The following is a 7,749-nucleotide window of genomic DNA, read 5'->3' as shown; positions in this document are numbered from 1 at the left end:
GTTGGATGGATTTCTATCCACTCGGGCATTGGAGTTCTTGTGTATTCTGCCCTTTTAATGATTTTCAGGGCTCTGTAACTCTGTTTGCATATTTGCAATATCTTATCGCCTTTCATAATTGCCTTAATAACAGTTATGCAAGCAGGCTAAACAGATGTGTCTGATAGTATGACGAGGTGTGACAGACATGGCCAGATGACAGGGCTTTTGAAGTCAAAGTGAAATGAACCTAAAAAGGCAAGGCATTTCATCTCGGTGGACTAGACGAAGAGAACTGTTGTTGTCATCGACATGGAAGAATGGCACAGCAAATCTCAATGTGGTTACAACCTTATGAGATGCTGGGAAAGCGCTATAGGTTTGGGTCTCTATCTTCATACTCAAAGGCATATTAGTCTGAAGGTGTTGTGACAATGGAAACTATAATGTAAAACAGTGTTATCAATGTTTGGGAACTGCTATTCACTGCTAGTCATTGTTCAGTTCCATAACAGAACGGCTCAAAGGAAAAAGGTCAATAAGAATGATGACAGATATCTATTAACTTGCAACTTTGGAAAGAATATGGTGTTTCGCTGGCACTGCTTGTGTTTCATTGACAAAGTGAACTGGTGCTTGAGACAGGAAGGTTGAATGACCTTTGACTTTATTTTCATGTCCCAAGGCCTTTTTTCTCAGATAGGGTCACTGTAATTCCTTAACCCTCATTCAATTTACAGAGGCACTGTGTCACTCCAGGCCACTAAAGTCGGCTAAATTAATGGATCAATAAGCCATCTGAAAGCCTATGGGGAGTACAGAGATTCCCCCAGTTGCTATCGGGTTACTGGTCATAATGAATGGGCTGTTGTTTATGTTGTAAAGTGCAGTGTCATTAAGTCTTTTGAACAAGCCACCCTCTCCAGACCTTACCACTAGGGAGATGCTCCTTGGGCCTTGAATATCCTCTTAAGGATTGGACCCTTTTTTTTCTTCCAATTTTCGCCTAAAATGACATACCCAAATCTAACTGCCTGTAGCTCAGGACCTGAAGCAAGGATATGCGTATTCTTGATATCATTTGGAAACAAAACGCGTTGATGTTTTTGGAAATTTGAAATTAATGTAGGAGAATATAACACATCAGATCTGGTGAAATGATAATACAAAGAAAAAGCATGAGTTTTTTATTGATTTAAAAAATATATATTTGACCATCTTTGAAATGCAAGAGAAAGGCCACAATGTATTATTCCAGTTTAGCCGCAATTTAGATGGCCACTAGATGGCAGCAGTGTGTGTGCAAAGTTTAAACTGATCCAGTGAACCATTACATTACTGTTCAAAATGTTGTATCAAGTCTGCCCAAATGTGCTTAATTGGTTTATCGATACATTTCCAAGTACATAACTGTGCACTCTCCTCAAACAATAGCATGGTATTATTTCACTGTAATAGCAACTGTAAATTGGATAGTGCAGTTAGATTAACAAGAATTTAAGCTTTCTGCCCATATCAGATATGTCTATGTCTTGGGAAATTTTCTTGGTACTTACAATGTCACGCTAATCACATCAGCGCAAGTTTGCTCAACCGGACACGCCCCACCGTGTTTTATTGTACCTGTACGTACAAAGGTAATAAACCCTTGCAAACACTAATTGTAACATTGCACTTACGGCTTTAGCCCTAACACAAATACAGTGTAAGGCTTAACAATACTTGTTACACTGTACTTACAGGGCTAATTATAGAACAATAACAATACTGTTAAGTGTGACGGTACCACATTGACCAAGATACTTGCGGATCTAAGCCTTAGGGGGATACCTAGTCAGTTGTACAACAGAACGCATTCAACTGAAATGTGTCTTCTGGATTTAACCCAACCCCTCTGAATCAGAGAGGTGCGGGGGGGCTGCCATAATCGACATATTCGTTTATACAAACATATACAAACACATATTTTTAGAAATTATTTGATAAATATTGTATTTTGCCAATAGAAATGCATTGAATAACACATTCATAAATGGCAAAACACACTGCTGCTGAGCGATTAGCGCTTTTTTAGGTTGGTTTTTGAAATGTTTGCAAATGTATTCAAAATAAAACACAGAAATACCTTATTTACATAAGTATTCAGACCCTTGTCTATGAGACTCGAAATTGAGCTCAGATGCATCCTGTTTCCATTGATCATCCTTGAGATATTTATACAACTTGTTTAGAGTCCACCTGTGGTAAATTCAATTGATTTGGAAAGGCGTGCACCTGTCTATATAAGGTCCCATAGTTGACAGTGCAAAACCAAGCCATGAGGTCGAAGGAATTGTCTGTAGAGCTACGAGACAGGATTGTGTCGAGGTACAGATCTGTGGAAGGGTACAAAAAATGTCTGTATCATTGAAGGTCCCCAAGGACACAGTGGCCTCCATCATTCTTAAATGGAAGAAGTTTGGAACCACCAAAACTCTTTCTAGAGCGGGCCGTCAGGCCAAACTGAGCAATTGGGGGAGAAGGGCCTTGGTCAGGGGGGTGACCAAGAACCCGATGGTCAATCTGACAGAGCTCTAGAGTTCCTCTGTGGAGATGGGAGATCCTTCCAGAAGGACAATCTCTGCAGCACTCCACCAATCAGGCCTTTATGGTAGAGTGGCCAGACGGAAGCCACTCCTCAGTAAAAGGCACATGACAGCCCGCTTGGAGTTTGCCAAAAGAAACAAGATTCTCTGGTCTGATGAAACCAAGATTGAACTCTTTGGCCTGAATGCCAAGCGTCACGTCTGGAGGAAACCTGGCACCATCCCTACGAAGCATGGTGGTGGCAGCATAATGCTGTGGGGATGTTTTTCAGCTGCAGGGACTGGGAGACTAGTCAGGATCAAGGCAAAGATGAACGGAAAAAAGTACAGAGAGATCCTTAATGAAAGCCTGCTCCAAAATGCTCCGGACCTCAGACTGGGATGAAGGTTCACCTTCCAACAGGACTAGAACCCTAAGCACACAGCCAAGACAATGCAGGAGTGGCTTCGTGACAAGTCTCTGAATGTCTGAGTCCGAACTTGAACCCGATCGAACATCTCTCGAGAGACCTGAAAATAGCTGTGCAACGTTGCTCCCCATCCAACCTGACAGAGCTTGAGAGGATCTGCAGTGAAGAATGGGAGAAACTCCCCAAATACAGGTGTGCCAAGCTTGTAGAGTCATACCCAAGAAGACTTGATGCTGTAACCACTGCCAAAGGTGCTTCAACAAAATACTGAGTAAAAGGTCTGAATACTTATGTAAATGTGATATTTCAGATTTTATTTTTAACAAATTAGCAAAAATGTCTAAAAACCTGTTTTTGCTTTATCATTATGGGTATTGTGTGTAGTTTGATGAGGAGATAAAAAAATAACAATTTAATCAATTTTAGAATAAGTCTATAACGTAACATAATATGGAAAAAGTCAAGTGGTCTGAATACTTTCCAAAGGCACTGTATGCTGTCTGACAAAATCACTATTTTTTTTAGTTCCTCAAAGTAAATAAGGCATACTTTTATGACTACTGAATACCAACTATCAATCACTTAGTGTATGTCTTCTCAGGTAGAGATATCTGGCGAAGCAACAGCTGCTCTTCAAATCCCCTCACGATCATGCATTCTTCTGCCTCTCCATAGCAGGCATAAAAAAATACAGACCGGACAAGTAGATGTGCAATGGATTATGGACCATGTTTAATACGCCAAACTATGTAGAATATTGGCCTGTTGGAAACGATAACTCCCTACTACATCACACAGTTCAGGCTGGATCTGATTTATGTTAGAGAAAATGTGCAATGTGCACATTGAGCGCACAGAAAAATAACGTGCTAAATGGAATTCAAATAATTGAACTGATGCCGGTCAATTCATTGTTTAAAAAACGAAAATTAACCGACATTTCTATATCTAGGAGATTAGAAAGCTCAGGTAATATTTTAGTTTTTTTGGACACACCTTTTTTTGTTGGCACCCTCATTCTGCCATATTTAAACAAAAAAAATGTACCTCCAAACGAGTTCTGTGACAGTTGTGGGGTTTGTAGAACCAAATGGATAACATCATCATGTTCGGGAGAGTCTCCCCTTTCCACAGTGGGGTCATATTAGTTTGTAGCCCAAACGGTTCGGAAGTTACAAACAGAACTTGGGATGTCTCCTCGTCTGACAAACAGTGGTGTAGCTGTGCCACTTTCCACCGCAGATGCGGAAGGCTGAAATACAATAGGTGGATGCGGTGTATTGACACGCAGAAAACAGATATCTCTTGCTTAATTAAACTGACAGATTTGGATTGGGATGTTTGTATTATGTTAATTCCATTGACGCACAGGTGTGTCAGTGAACTCTTAAGGTTATTAAATCTGCTCTCAGGCCGCAATTGGCCCGTGGGCCTGTAGTTTGAGACCCCTGCTTTATAATTTGTCTCATATGTGTCAGAATGATATACCATTATGTGAGTAGTTTGCATACAGTTATAGTAACATGGCTTAACGGGTGAGGACTTGCCTTTTGAATATAGGGCTACTGCTGAAATAACTGTGCTGATTCTCAATGTCTCAGTTCCGATGCATTTATAAACGTGACAAGCACAACAATCCCTAATTGCTGGTTGCTTTATCAATTTCACTCCACCCAAAGGCTGCTCTGTGCACTACTAATTAGTGGTAATTATATATCCCATACTAGAATGCACACAGAGGGCTTTATGGCAACACTGGCATGAGAATAGTGCCTTCATCACTGAAGTGTGAAAAAAGATGAATGGCACATTAGGTTAATTGAGCATCTGGTAAAACTCTAATCGCCTGTTGACAACAAAGCAATTGATAAGACTTGACATGGAATCCTTGATCCAAGCTGTCCCTCTTAGGTAATACAAATGTGATTTAGTATGACAACATTGAGTCAGGTACCTCTGAGATGGAAATGAACAAACTGTGAGACTTCATAACGAATTGATTTCTGTAGAAACAAGGAAACCCAGTGAGCGCAATGTCGACAACGCAGAAATACATTCACGCACGCATATGCAAACACACACGCACACACACATACTGAGTTGTCCTGTGTTTTAGATCAGTATAATCGTGTACACCCCTTGGCTACACTGGCATCCATTGCCCACTTAGTGTTTTCAAGGTGATTCAACCTGACTTCTCCGATCTTCACAGGAATATGGAACCATTGCATTGAGAAACGGTGATGTTAACCAATATGGCCAAAGCAGTTGAACGGTGCTGTGTGTTTCTGTTTAAGCTACAACAGAGAAGTATTAGCATTTTAGTGGCATGAGAAGGGCTCACTCCACAAGGGTTCAACGTGACCACATTATCACTCGCAATTCGGGATCAATGATCTCACGAAATGTAGTGAAAAATAAGACATTTTAACACCGAATCAGAAACATGTGCTCTGTGGAGTACTCATGGTCAGATTTGAGAGAAGTGCTGACTGTTCTGGAAAGTCTTGAGCTGTAGTACAGCCCGGAAATGTCTCCAAACCAAACTCACAGTGCTGTTTCTCCATAGAAAACCCTCCTTTGTAAGCCACGGCTGGCAGGAAGTCAATAGAATGTATTAAACTACCCATAATGCTCTCCAGTCATCGATAGCCCTAAGTGAGTGCATATGGTGTCTCGACATTGGATTCTTTTGATCAGGTTGAGATTTTTAATGGATTTTTAGCCGCCTCTGACTGACAAGTCTGTGGATTGCAGCCCGGCTCAGGGAAGACTACAGGCAGCCAAAGGGTCATCTGAACCTTGTGGTTTGGGCTCAGAGTGCTTAGACACAGAGAGCGAACGCTGCGTTCGCAACCGTCGGACACTGGGAGAGTCAGGAAGTCTGGCGACTGTAACCCCCCCCCTCCGCTTAAACATACACACACTCTCAGACTCATCACCCCACCCCAAATGTGCACGCGCACACAGACAATCGGGATCATATTACTACATTTGTGCATAAAACTTGCACTTTTGTTTTTGAATGCATGTGCCGTGTCAATCTGTCAATATTAGATAGCATTGATCATATTTATCCTAATTCATTAACCAAGACACTAAAATGTCTACTTTTCTTTTTTCTGTTGTTAAATGATGTTGATTATATCCCGGATTAAATGACAATATATTGCTTTAATCCACACATAAAAACAGCTGTGCTATTATAGCACAACTAATCTGAGTGTAACTAATCTGAGTACGGTACTAGTAGTTAGAGTTCTACTAGTACTATTCTGAGTTGGATTAGTAGAATAAAAATGTCTCCTGTTGGGTAAAGAGAAACTAAAATCCAATCTACCAGATTGGCTCCAACTGGATCAAGGAGCTATGACATGATTGGTATGGGATTCTGTTGAATGACTGAATGTGAGACTTGTGACATACAGCGTGGCAAAGCAATTCACTTTTTGTCCTGAATTCAAAGTGTTATGTATAGGGCAAATCTAATACAACACAATTCTGAGTACCACTCTCCATATTTTCAAGCATAGTGGTGGCTGCATCATGTTATGGGTATACTTGTCATCATTAAGGACTGGGGAGTTTTTCAGGATAGAAAAAGTAATGGAATAGAGCTAAGCACAGGCAGAATCCTAGAGGAAAACCTGGTTGAGTCTGCTTTCCACCAGACACTGGGAGATAAATTCACCATTCAGCAGGACAATAACCTAAAACACAAGGCCAAATGTACACTGGAGTTGCTTACCAAGAAGACAGTGAATGTTCCTGAGTTAGCTAACTACAGTTTTGACTTAAATCTGCTTGGCAAGATCTATGGCAAGACCATGGCAATGATCAAAAACCAGTATGACAGAGCTTGAATAATTTAAAAAAAAATAATGGGCAAATGTTGCACAATCCAGGTGTGGAAACTCTTAGAGACTTACCCAGAAAGACTCACAGCTGTATTTGCTGCCAAATGTGCTTCTACAAAGTATTCACTCTTATGTAAATGAAATATTTCTGTATGCAATTTCAATAAATTTTCAAACATTAAAAAAGCAAAACATGTTTTCACTTTGTTATTATGGGATATTGTGTAAAACATCTATTTAATCCATTTTGAATTCAGGCTGTATCACAACAAAATGTGGAATAAGTCAAGAGGTGTGAGTATTTTCAGAAGGCACTGTAGGCACAGACTCGTCTCTTATGTATTTATACACAGGGAACATGCATAAGGGAACTCTGCACTCATAAGGTCATTGGAAAACGTTCCACATTTTGACCTGCCCAATGAAAAAGCTTTCAAGTCGAAAGGGCAACAAATGATTTGTTATGTGCTAGTTTTGAGTTTAAAGATCCGTATTTAATCATGTGTAGACTGTTTTAGCACGGTGAAAGTGCTACATTGAAATAAAGTCCATTTGGTATTGGTATATGTGTTGCTCATGTTCACCCACAAAACACTGCAGATATTGTATTTACAGATTTCAACCTAATTCTCGGTCATAGGTCTGCACACACAACCTTAATTCATAGTATTATTTTTTACAATAAAAAGGCACTATAAAGTACTGGGAATTGTGTCTAAATATATCATTGAGGTTCACCCACTGATAATCCCAGTGTTCATGGTTGCAATAATGGGTGCAAGATAGGACAAATCCTATTAAATAGATGTTCCATTCAAACACAATGGTAATAAACAACCTTGTCAAGGTTTTCTTTTCATTTCACTTTCCATTTCACTTCGTATTTATTCACAATTTCAAAAGGGCCAACGTGCTGTT

This window comes from Oncorhynchus masou, chromosome 23, assembly GCF_036934945.1.
Source record: "Oncorhynchus masou masou isolate Uvic2021 chromosome 23, UVic_Omas_1.1, whole genome shotgun sequence".
Classification (NCBI taxonomy): Eukaryota; Metazoa; Chordata; class Actinopteri; order Salmoniformes; family Salmonidae; genus Oncorhynchus; species Oncorhynchus masou.
Note: the sequence above shows the minus strand (reverse complement) of the source record.